This window comes from Aphelocoma coerulescens, chromosome 2, assembly GCF_041296385.1.
Source record: "Aphelocoma coerulescens isolate FSJ_1873_10779 chromosome 2, UR_Acoe_1.0, whole genome shotgun sequence".
Classification (NCBI taxonomy): domain Eukaryota; kingdom Metazoa; phylum Chordata; class Aves; order Passeriformes; family Corvidae; genus Aphelocoma; species Aphelocoma coerulescens.
The window spans coordinates 57,710,353-57,723,781 of record NC_091015.1 but is presented as its reverse complement, the minus strand read 5'-3'; the positions used below and the strand labels follow the sequence as shown (position 1 = coordinate 57,723,781).

The 13,429-nt window shown below is 38.6% G+C and overlaps 1 protein-coding gene across 38 annotated transcripts in view; it reads left to right on the top strand.

The window, feature by feature from the left end:
* ARPP21 (cAMP regulated phosphoprotein 21) overlaps positions 1 to 13,429 on the top strand; it is a 654,082-nt gene that overhangs the window by 562,484 nt on the left and 78,169 nt on the right. The gene's annotated exons all lie outside the window — the stretch shown is intronic.

Genomic DNA, 13,429 nt, shown 5'->3' with positions numbered 1-13,429 from the left:
GGATGTTGTAGGGATATAACGGATCTAATAGCCCTTTCAGCTGTGGTCTTGCAAACTGGAGGTGAGGCCATTAAAAATTGGTGCTGACACCATTCCTGCCTAGATATTCCAGAAATAAACACAGGGCTTTGCCCCTCTTTTGACTGTAAGTACAGCTATTTTGTAAGCACCACACAGGCTGCAGATTTCTTCCCTCTTCAGTGATTTGGTGGTAGGTAACTGGATTATATGAAGCTCATATTGCCTTGTGGTGCTTCCAGTGTGTTATTTACATTATTTTGATATTACCATAAAATAAAGCTTTTGTGAAGTGGCTGTTTCTTTTCATAACTGGAGGATATGGCATGTTTTTTTTAAAATGTCCCTGTCTCTGACAGAAAACAGTTTGTTATTATCTAGCGTGAATAAGGGCTGATGAGATTTTATTATCCACAGCAAATATTGTGTAAGTTCCACATCTGAAAGCGTCCAATGTGATTTCATATGTTCTGCATTTCACTACTCTCAGAGGAGACAGTTTTGTGCAGTTCCAAATCAACACCAAACACTGGGAATGTGTTGACTCTATTAATTACTACTTGGACAGTGTCCAGAATACCGGAGAATCTGAAGAGCGTCTGAAACGCTGTTCATCGTGGTTATGATGTGCTGTAAGACTGAGCCTTGATAGCTTTATGTGAATTTATGGAGAGGCCCCACAGACAGATGTTCTGAAGATTTGCATTTTGGCAATAAATTATCTCTTTATGGCATGTGGTTTCCAAACTACTTTAGCTACTACTGTGGAGAGAGAATATTTTTACATACTCAAGAATTCATAAATTCAGCACTGGCTATGACTTCTGTGTATGTGTGCCTGTTTGAGAAGAGCATATGACTCTGCAGTGTCGCCTTGTGGGCTTGAATAAGCACCTTGTGCTTATTTTTTGGCTGAGTGAGGGTTCGTGTCATATCTCTGCTCCTGCTTGCAGGCGATGAGTTCTTCCCTGGCTCCAGTCGGTGAGGTGAATTTATCCTGTTCAGCAGAGACCTCCTGTGCTCGCTGCCTGCAGGTGTTTGGAGGTACAAGTGTCAAAAGAGTTAATGGCTTTGAGATGAAAGAGCTGGCTGGAAAACTCTGGTATCAACGTTCCTGTACGGGTGCCTCGGAAAGGACTAGTGTGTGTCAATCAGGGGATGAGAATATGGTCGGGGTGTTTCTGTGCTTTCATCAGTTGGCTGTCTTAGGGCAACATGTATCCACTTTTATGTACCTATGCCTGTAAAGTACCTACTTCATGGAGGTTTGGAATATGAGAAAGAAAGTGTTTATGGAAGAAGTTGTAGCTGGGCGGAGGGCTGTGACTTCTCTGTTCATCTGTGCTGCTTTACATAGAGGGAAAAACGATGGTAAAAAATTCATTAGGATTTGAGTCTCTGGCAGTGCAATCCTGCAGCTTTCCTGAACTCTCAGTGAAGTCTCTCTTAAAAACACAGTCAGACAATAATGGCAATTTTTCAGTCTGAAGAGTATTTATAATGAAGAGCTTAATCTAAGAATCTAAGATGCTTTTTTTTTTCTTTAATTTCATTGGAATATGAATGAGTTATGCTGTTTTCAAAGCTTTTTTTTTAAGAAATGAAATTTTAAAAGATAGTGAGGACCTCGACTGCCTTAGTGTTTGTTGACTTTAATACAGTTAAGTCTCTAGCTCTCATGAAAGAATAGTGGATTTTAAAAGCAAATTTTCTTTTCATATGATTTTTGAAATTTAAAGTAGGTAAAAAAAGGAGAACAACTTCAAAAAAAAAAATTAATGATCTCATGTCTTACAAAGTCCTGCCTAACTAAATCATCCAATTTTTGAAATCTTATTCTCAGCAGTATTCATGAGAAAAATTGATTAGAGAATGAAGGAGGATTTTGTTGTTGTTGTTGTTTTTATAGTCAAAGAGCTCAAATACTACTGAAAATGGGAAATCTGTCTTGCTCAGTATGAAACTGCTCTTGTGTCACCATTCTAATGTATATTTGTCTGTCATCTGTGTCTGCCTGTCATCTGTCTAAAGATACACAGAAGTGTATGGGGAACTTAAGACAGTGAAATACGATATAAAAAGAAGTTTGGAATTGAGGCAATATGTTAGTCAGTGCACCCCTATTTGGAGCCAAAAGATGTGTACGTGCCACCTTCTGTTCTGCATATTCCTCACAATTCCTATCAAACAACTGGAAGTACTTCAGAGTTTTTTGCAGAACTGTTCATATGGTTAGATGGATCAGATTCATTCACTTGACTATCTGTAGATAGGTGGAGAAATGGGGATACGTGTTTGGTGTGTTTGGTAAATTGAAAGGATTTTCATTTGGTTGAGATCATCAGCCATGTGACAAGCATGTCTGTATCACAGCCCACACATGCATTCATGTACTTTTTTTATGTAAGTGTGAGTGGCAGGGCTCATCAGAACCGAGAAGGTAGGATGCTTGGGATATATAATGCTGTGTTTAGACATTTTCATACGTTCTGAGGGTGTAGCACAGCTATTATGAATTTCATACCAATTCTCATATCCTTGGTTCTGACGATTTTATTTTTCAAGAGCATTGTGAGTTATGATCCTTGTGATGCATGGGTTTTTTCCTACTCTGTTAATATTATACTGTCTCAGTTGGAAAGTGTTTTGGTGCCTTTGAGATGCTTCAAAAACTTGAGGCAATATTAAGCTGTTATGTGCGTTACAGGGGTTCCTTATAAGCTAGAAATGAACTGTATCAGCAGAAGGAGACACAGTGTTCAAGTTGTACTTTGAATAACCTGCAAGGCTTTTGTAGTTTGGCATACAAACCGTGTTATTCTGCCTCCTCTGTGTACGAGTGGTTTGAATCAAAAGCAAAGAAGAAAAGTTCTCTTTGGGTTTCTGTTGTGTATTCACTGAGTGATCTTGCTGTAGATAACATCTATGCTAGTTGAGGTGTGCTGTGACAATTTCACTATCTTCAGAGTCTGAACTTTTGTACAGGATCCTACAGGCATGTCAGTAAAATGGTATTCACTGAACATGGCAATTTCAATGAAGAATAGTCTCTAGAATTTTTTTTACCCTAGGCTGAAGTGCCAAGAAGACTTCCTTGAGATATCAAATGTTATAGCCTTTGGAGCATGCAGAAAAGTATGCCTTTCCCTTTGACTGAATAAGGTATTCAGTGTAAATGACTTTAATTTCTTTAAGCAGTTGTTTGCTGATGGGAAAGATGGGATGTTTTAGCGATAGGGGAGTAGTGACAAATGTATACCTGAATGTGAATACCTTTTTTGTAAAATCTCAATCAAAGCAATTCAATGTTTGCCAGAGAATTTGAAGAACAGTTTTGTTACCCTCCCTGTTGTAAGCCAGAATAGTTATCTTGCAATTGGTTTGCTGCATGGTGTTAATCCATCTGCGTTTAAGCACCTTATGCTATTCTTAATTATCATATATGTACAGAGAGCAATGATCTCATGAGAGCAGAATTGCTTTTATGACCCATATGATGCATGAAAATGCACACGAACACCCTTATTTCTGCTTTTATTATTTTCATTGGAGTCTGGCATTCTATTTTTTTCTTCAAGGGACTATGGAGTCAGAGGGCCTCTGTTTTCTGTTGTAGTTACCTCTTTTCCATCTTCTCTACAGAACAGTTGCTCCTTGGCTACTAAAAAATAAACAGAAACTGGAGATATCCAGACTTTCCCTCTGATTTACATTGCTGTTGCTCAGTCGGTATTACAACATTTTCTGTTACAAATGTGTAGAGAAATAAAAGGGTGCCTAAATGAAGAAACTGTATAACTGAGAAATAACATTGCAGTTGGCTGAGACATTTTGGTTTAAGATGAACTAATACATGATGCAACTAATAATTTAGTAAGAATTTAGTAAGAACATCAATAAAAGAATAATGTATAATAAAAACTATGAGGTTTTGTAGCTACATTGTAACATGTAGCATTTAAGTAACAGATTACCTTACATTTTCATAGCTTTTAAGTTTTTTTTCATACAAAATAATCTGTTTATTTAAGTCTGGGATTAAATTAGGAGCATGATTAGAAAAAACCTTAATTTTTATTTTGTTAATGATGGTTGAATTAGGACAGCCTTTTATTTTCAGCAAGCATTCTGTCATTTTAGTCATATGCCTTTTTTACATGAAAGATACAGATGAAAAAACATAAATACTTAGTACACTTGAAGTTGAGTTTAATTTGACTCTTAAATACTGGCTTCATTCTTCCTTCAGTGTAAGCTGTATACTGGACCCATAGAAATTACATATTCTGTAAATGAGATGTTAGGGTTAATGAACCAGTTCTAATAGCTCCCATATTAAATTTTCATCTAATGTAATTTATTAAAACTAAATTGTTTATAATGAAGGTGGACATGTGCTCTTTACAGCTGTTCTATACTGTGATGAAATACTAGTTAAGTGTTATTTAGAGGATATCTATGGTATTTCTTCTTCTATTTTTTTTTCTTTTTAATCACACCACTTAATAGCATAAGTTTTATTAAACCTAGAAGGTTACTGTCACCTACTCTGTGTGGGTAGATGGAAGGTTGCCCAGGAAGAGAGTGCTGTGGAATAGCAAGTAGGTAATTTGGTTTAAGAAAGCTCTTTCTTGCATGAGTAATTAGTCCTTGTGCTCGTTCAAGCTGTAGTAAGAAAGTGCTCATTAATCAAGATGCTCTTTGGTCACTTATGCTTTCAAATCACTGGAGAGAGATCTGGAAATCTGAGATGGCCCCTGTGCTTTCCTCAGAGGTAACAGCGTATCTGTAGTAGGTTAAAGTAATGCATTTATGTCTGAGCATTTCAGAAATGAGGTGTTGATATTTGAGTAAGTAAATGTTAGAGGTGGTTCAGAGTGGTTATATAATTGCCTTTTGCTCTTCTGTAGCCTGCCTCATTTTTAACGCAGGAAATAAGACTCAAAGAAATGTAAAAAGTATTGAGTTTCAAGAAATCTTTGTCCATTGTTTCGGCTTGCTGCTTCCAGGGTAGCCTTGTGAGGCTGTCTTTGACAGTTTATTAAAAACAGGCCCTCTTCTTCAGGCCAGTGATTGTTCAGAGTATGACTTCTGATCCATAAGTCTTCCTGCTAGAGATGGCAGAAATGTTCGTGGCACGAAGCAAAAGTCAGAACAAGAATTTGTTATGGTATTAATGTGTATACGTGAGGCATTTCAAGAGGACTGATAGTTTCTTTGTTAGCCTGCTGGTTTTTGGGGTTTTTTTGAACCATCTTCAAATCTTCGGTAGTCTTCAAATCTTGAATTTGCTTCCTTTTTCTCTCTCGCTTCCTTGTTAATTTTTGAACTTCTGAAATAGAAAAGTGTAATTTTAAATAGATCACAGCAGTTATGCAACACTGTAATTTTCAGCCACTTACAGAATATGCTACATCCTTAAAAATCAGATATTAATGAATTCCATAATAAACTATGCTACCACTTTTGAGCCTCTATTAGCTGGAAATAAATTGGTACTGTGTAAGATTTTCAGTCTCAATAGACACCCTGAATATCAAGAATTAAATCCAGTTGGGGAGAGAGCAGCAGAGGCAGGTCCCTCAGTAAAGAAATAATCTTAGTTTGATCACAGGAGGACAGCAGAGCATTTTGAAGCTCCTACAACAGTCCCTGCCTGAGAGAGGACATTGTGCTTCTGTCCCGTCTAACAGAAGAGTGGATGTTTGCATGTGCCCTTGGCCTGCAGGCTTCTCCTCTGTGTTCAAAGTCCCTGTTCTGGCCAGAAAATACTGGGCAAAATATTGAAGTTTGTACTCAAGCAGATGTTCAGGGAGCCAGGAGGTACTGTTTTTGCATCCATATCTTAAAACAGGATGGTTTTCTGGAAATAAGTTTTAGGAAAGCTTGTGGGGGGTCATGAGTTGTGCAATGATACCTCAACATTAGATTGGGGGTTTTAAGTATTGTATCTTTTGAAATCCCTCAGAATCTGGCCCTCTGTTTGGTCCACAAGATACTTTGGCTTGAAAGAGATTCCTGCAGCACCCTGACGGATGGGCAAAGGTGACATAATAAAGCCTCATAGTCACTGAAGGAAAAATGCTTCCATGAAGCATTCCTGCCTCTTTTTTTCAGTCCTTCCAGACTTACTTGCAACCCCGAATAGAGGGGAAGAATGTCTGTGAAAATAACTTGTGCCTTTCCACATCCCTGTTTAATAATAACTGCTGAACATGTTTAGAGGCCAGCTGCTGTTCCGAAAAAAAAAAAAAAAAGATTATATAGTCTTATACCAGAGAAAATGTACCATTTGGTTTTTTGCAGATTTTTTTCCCCTGTGCTACAGAGAAGGCAGCGCTTTGAAGAACTGTCTTGTACATTTTTTTTAATAGCTTTTAATGTGCTTTTACCATCATAACAGAAGTTCTTAGTGACTCATATGATAAAAGCAGCAATCTGTTAATGAGGCATTTACCTTCAAATGCTTGCAATGCCATCTTGAGTGGTTTTAAGTATTAAGATGTGATAATATAACTGCACTGTACTTTAACAATTATCTATATTTAAATTCCCATTCTGGCTTTTTGAAACCATGTTTTAGCATCCATCAGCCCCTAAATACATGAAACCTATTTTCAGGGTGTAATTTCAGGTCCTCCTTCTTGTAAAACGTTGTTCTGATAGAATTTAATCCACAAATTTAAACTGTTAGGCTGGAATTCTGCCTTTTTCATTAAGTTGGGTGATGAGCCTTTTGACAGCGATGATGTTTGCTTCCAAGGTCTGTAAATTCTCTAACTCTCAGAACATGTTCCTGTGCCTCCACAATCAAAACAGGCATTTGTACTGCAGATAAAAGAGTTTTGCCCCTCAAGGTGTAAAGCAAAGAGGCAGCAATGCTTACATAATTTTGCTAGGGTAGTAATGCAGAACCCCAGGAGAGCCTCCATCCTAAAACCAAAAAAACACACAGCAGGCAGATACAGTAGATACTCACAAACTAGCACAGCAGGAAAGGCCACCATACTGTGTCACAGCATGCCTTCAAAATAGAGGCCAACGTGATGATGGACTGAGCAGTCAGTTTAATTAAAGACAAGTGTAAATAACAAGAGAACACTGTTAAACCATCAGAACACCTGCATAAGAGTGCCCCAAATCTTCACAACTTCTGAATCCTGTCAGCAGCAGTGTTTCTCTCCAGCTCTTGCTACTCCATTGCTCTCCTCATGGAATCCTTGTATAAGATCCTTTTTGTCAGTTATTCATTTTGTTTGTCAGATGATGATTCTGAGTACCCCAGGTGGTGTTTTTCCCATTCCTAGCTGTTGGAATTGTAAAAAGGAGAAAGCCTGGGAACTCCGGCGGGGGGAGCAAAATGCAGACCAGCCAATTTGGTTGATAAGCGCAAAACTCTATTAGCAATCCAGAGGCACTTATATAGTATACCAGCTTGTTAACTCCTAAGTCGCTTAAAACTTATCAAAGCGCGTTTCTACTTCTACCTAATTGGACTTACATTGGCACGTTTCTACAGTTATGTTATAAGAATTCAGAGTTCACCCCCCTTCTCTCCCGGTCTTATCTACACAGCTGTACCTTCTCAAAACTCCCTTCTTGTTTCCCAGGCCTTTTCTCACACAAGAATTTTCTCATGGAGACTTTTTCTCACACACAGGCCCTTTGCTTACAGGCTTATTGCTTGTATAGTTCTTTTATTGATCCCAATAATTCTATTTCCCAGCACCTAGTCCCACTAGCCTACCTACTTTTTGCTTCTTGTTGCCATTCATTCAGGAGAGGAGTATTAACGCACTGTCCCATGTAATATGCATTAAATGAAGATTGCACTGCAAATGCAAAGTTCAATTTTTGGGCTCCTGGCCACCCCAGTGATCTCCCCTTTTGAACTTGCATTCCTGTGTGGGGTTCTTTCAGACAGCTGCTTGGCTGTTACCTGTGAGGCTTTTGCAGATGTACACTAAGTGCTTGCTAGATTTTTTAACTGCATCAGGCACTGTAGTGTCAAACTCATCTTCTCCACCCATGGTGAGGCTGTTGCTTCTTTTGAAAGGCATCTTGCAACAGCCTGTGTGCTGCAGGGCTGTCAGATGCATGTGCCTCATAATAAAGATTTATGTGCTGTATAGAAGTCAGCCCTGACAATACCAGACTGTTTGTGTGCTCTGCTAATGCAGTGACTAAGTCTTCAGAATTGTAACATTCAAAGCTCATGCTTGTCTCTTTCCATTTGTCCTTTTGGTGTGGAGTCTGTGCTTCCTGATTCTTAGACAGTTATTTCAGAGCTAATTAACTTATTTTAAATGAGTGCAGGCTTTTTTCCCCCCCTAGTATTTCATTTCTTATCTTCTGTGCAAATAGAGGTCTATGAAACTGCATTAGTTTGCTTGGCAGACTCAAGGAAATGCCCTGTTCCTTCCTTAGTCTGTGTATCCTAATAGCTATTACCATTCTGCAATATGTTTTTAGAATCTGTAATTTGATTAAATAGTGAATACCTGGTTAAGGTAGTTAGGGCTTGGGGTTTTTTCATTGCCACTTACAAGGGTTGACTCAGAATCAAAAGCATTAAATGAGCATGTAATGGGGAATTCTCCTTAAAGAGTCCATGTAAAAAATATGCCTGAGGGATGAACTCTGTTTTCTGTCATCCAGAGATAAATTGAGAGGAACTCCAGTGAAGGGAATGGAAGTAGCTCGCATTAAAGTCACCATAATGATAGAAGAAAAAAAATCATCTAATGCTACAAAAAAAATCTTCTTTTTTTATTTTTCCTTCCTGATGCACAGAAATATTTTGCTGCTTACTCCAGCTTTACCATTTCCAAAATACAAGCTTCCTTGTAAGGAATGAGTCCAGAAAAGTGCCTTTGGGGCCTTGCTTAAGTAAGGACTGAAGATAGCTTTTAAGGAACTATAACATCAGAAAGGAAAATGGCCAACTTATAAAAGAAAGAACAGACACAAAAACCATCTAAAAGGTAGTGATGGGGGGTTGTTCCACTATGGATTTCTTACTAAATAACTGACTCAGCGTTTCACAAAATGACAGCATGGTTAAGGATGGAAGGATTCTGGAAGTCATCTTGTCTAACTCCTGTTCAAGCAGCACCACCTGGACCCAGTTGCCCAAGACCATGTCCAGAACCATCCCTGTCTGGGCTGGTGCCTGGTCACCCTCACAATGAAATCATTCCAAGCACAGAAAGAAGAAACTTCACCCATATCTTGAAGTGACCATTACAGTACTCTGCCAACAAAAAAATGAGTCTGAAAGCGTTTAAATGATCATTGACTGCCAGGGAAGGAGCACAGACACAAGAAAGGGGGACACAGTATTGCCCTGAGATTTTACCTGGGTACTCTCCCCAAGTCTGGACCTGACATTGAACGGAAGTATGCAGAAGTGCTCCTGAGCCAGGGAAAAACACTGCATAGTAGGGTTAATGATGCCTGTTACATATTGTGTCCACCTTTGGTTAAACTGATGCCTTGACAAGAAGTGGTATCTTTTCACTGTGGGGAATAAAACAGATTAGGAGACTGTTTAAAGTGATGAAAGCAGGCTTCGCAGAAGTTTGCAGATGCTCAGAGTGTTTTGGGAAGCTTTTAATGGTGAAATGTTTGGATGCTGCAGAATACCTACTGAGGTGGGCTACCTGGAGGTATCCTGCTGGCATCTATCTGAATATCATGGTGCTACCTTTCTGGGCGGGATGGAGAGGAGAGGCTGCTTTGTCTGCTCAAAGGGCCTGTGCTTTCTGGAAGATCTGGGAGTGAGAAGGGGACTGTGCAGCTGCCTGAGGATGCACTGACTTACTCTCAGGTCTAATCTCCATTAAGCATTCATAGTGCCTGATCAAGAGTTTTACAGGGAAGGAGGAGATGTGCTCTGCATTTTCTTCAGAACCACATTGCCAGAAGGGTGACTAACTGAGGTACCTGACAAGTGTTAGGAAATATGAAATGAATTCATATGCAATTGTGGTTTTGTGAAGTTGTATTTTCAGGACACAAATGTTTTGCTTTTATCAGTACTTTCAAGCAATAAAAATTTGGGTGATCAAAAGGTTATATTAGATAAAACCAAAACAGAGAAAAAAACATGCCAGACTTTACATCTTTTTAGCCTGTGTGCTTTCCCCCTCCCTTTGTGTTGGTTTCTGAGTCTTTAAGTTATAACTGGGTCATACTTTTTGGTTTTCTCAGTAGAGTCCTCAAATTTAAAAAATCCTATTGACTTAAAAGGTATTTCCTCCTTAAGCTTCTTTTTCTGGAATAGTAGGCTTTGTGATTCTCAAGTGATGCACTAATTCCATGGGGGGGTAAATGAAATACCGAATGGGCTAAATGAAATCCATCATACAAGTAGATTGCATGGCTTGTAGGCAAATATTTGCATATTTTTTTCCTTGCACGTGGCTCTTACCAAGTGGATGGGTATACTGTCACACAGGGTCAACCCACCAGTACAGTACAGGTATTGTAGGTTGTTGTGTTTGTGATTTGTAATTTTTTTTGGAAGATCCCTAAATAGTGAAGAATACTTGAGTTAGTGATAAGGCCTTCAGAAGTTCTCAGAGCCTCTTCAAAAAGGCTCTGCAAGGCCCATTTTTAAAATTAAACTATTTTTAGGATTTGAAGACGTGATTTAAGTATCCAGTATGGTAATAGTGAAGAAGTTCCTGATTTTTCTTATTTTTGTAGTAATAATAATAATTGTAAACCTTGCTTTGACTTCAGTAAGAACTTAATTCATGCCATACTAAAAATAATCTTGATAAATTCACTCCCTTACATGCATGAACACAATCTCATATATTGTGCTGACTACTAGTGGCAGTATCAGCTAAAAAAACTTAGAAGAGTAAATGTGATTGTTATTAATTTAGGACTCACATGAGAATAATTCCCTGCATCTGCTGTATTACTGTAATTATATACTGTGTTAATATATTGACACCACACTGCATCTTACACAAAATTGCACATTATTTTCTTCTTTATAACCAGCTGATTCACCTGCAAATTCATAAACTAATGTAACAGATTTCCCCAGAATAACCACAGTGTGTCTGCTTCCTTACAGCAAATGCATTATATAGTTACAGGGAACTTTAAATCTGGGAATGTGGAGTTTACACTGACTTCCATCAGTGGAACAAACCCAAACCCTTGCAGAGTCAACCTGCTCTCTACCCAAGTAATTCAGAACATTTGGTTTCACTTATTGGTTATGAACATTGTTTGCCATCTGTATCCTACTAATAATTTATTTTTGCAATAGATGTTAAAAAAGAAAATGCAGGAGACAGTATTGAAGAGAAAAAACATGCACATGTGTGAATACCTTCTTTGAAATAGTCTATGTTTCTTTCAACTGATGGTTTTCAGTGTTTGAGGGAGGCCTTCAGGTTGGTGTGCCTGAAGATCCTTGTTGCTGGGGTATCCTAAATCTCACTTGACAGTCTTCCCTCAGGCTTTGCATCCCTATTAACTGAGTTGGTCATGCTCTTGGGGACCTCGCTGATGGCAGTGGCCCAGAGCTGCAGAGATGACTGAGGGGGGTGGACCTTCTCCTCACGGTGCTGAAGGTACCGTGGTGCTCTGGAGTGCTCTGCACATTTGCAGAGTCTCTCTGCCCAAGCAAATTTCTTTTCACAACTGAAGACTGATCACCTACTGGGCTTGTAGATTAATTTTATTAAGAGGCACATACTGAATCATTAATTTTGACTCGTGGCTTGATCTATACTTCTCCTATTCTCTTACGAAAAATAGAAGCATTTTATAAATAGTAAATGAAGTGAAAATGGGATTTAAAATTTAAAATAATGCTATGAAGTATGAGAATCATGTTAGTGTTTAAATAAGTTGGTAATTGGAGGAGACATTTTTTCAAATGTTTATTTTTCAAGCTTTTTTTCTCTCCAATTTTTGATTACCTTTTTTCCCAACTTCATTTAAAAATCTAATTAATTTGCTTTGTATATGGTTTCGTAGATGCTCAGCAGATAGTTTGCAGCTCTAAATTTTACACTGATGGTACAACTGCAGAAATTTTGTTTGTGCTTTAGGATGTAAAAAAGAAAAATAGCACTTCTCAGACAGTCCTGTCAAAGCACAATATTTGAGTGAATGAATCTTTGTTTCTGGCTGTGCAAGCATAGTGCTCATTAATGGGAGCAAAGGGAGAACAACCCACCTAGCAATCCATTAATGGGGCTTTGTAGCCTTTCTGTTTATGAGGAAACATAATGAATGACCCATTAGATGATGAAATTATTATGCAGAGAGCCGTGGTCCTTTGGGCTTTCCTTAAAGAGGGCTAGTAGGGCATCCAGGGAATCTAGTGACTTGGGCCCTATATCTACAAGCTGTGCTATATCTGTTGGTGCCAGCAACTGTGGGTGGTGGACAGAGATTTCTTGAATTGTCAAAATCTGTGGAAATCAGTACAGTGTGTTTTGTCACTTAGTCACAAAAATGTAAATTGTGAGCTGAAGTGGAAGTCCTCAAAGTTCACACAGAAAGAGAGGCAGGATAGCTGGTGTGCCTTACTATTTAATTTCTTACAGTTTGTTACAAACGTTTCCTGTATATTTGACAATGAGTTCTTATGGACTGCAATTATGGCATGAATGTGTGCTGTATTTTGATTTGAAATCCATAATGCTGTAACAACAAGATGGTTGCTGATTTATGCATCTGGTTTAATTTTCTGTTGTGAAATAAGATGAAGCTGAAAGTGTTTTTTAACGCTTTAGAGGACTTTCATTTGCAAAAGCCCTGACTTTAAATTCTGCCTTTTGATTTCTTCACCATTGCTTCTGTTGATGTCAGTGGAAGCTTCGTGTCTTGTGTAGGTATCTAGACATGAGCATCTCCTACCACCACTGCTGTTGGCAGCTCTTTCAGCACTGGGCACAAGGCTTGTGTGACAGGAATCTCACAGTGTATTACTGCTTTTAAAACACAGTTTGTGCAGTAATTATCACCCTCAGTCGGGTGATAGCAGCATATGAATGCGAGCCCAGTTCTTGAGGCCGTTGGTCACCCTGTTGATGTGGTTTGGCTTAAGACACTCTGCAGGTTTAAACACTGCAGGCTTGAAACATTACCCCTCTGGGAATTGTGCAGGCTGGAACATTATTTATTGACAGCTACGAGGCAATGGCAGTGACTAACTCGGCCACAAAAGTCGCTTCTTAAAATTCTCTTTTTGCACAAGGTGAAGTGACATAAGATACTGCTTTTTGCACAAGGTGAGAACGTGGAACAGCGTCATAACAGCTTAAAACCTGAAAATGCTGAGCCAGAACCAGTGTGATTTGGATTTTAAAATAAATTAAATAAATGTGTGAGTTTAAAGTGGTGAACTAATTGGTACTCTATGATTGTTCTGGAG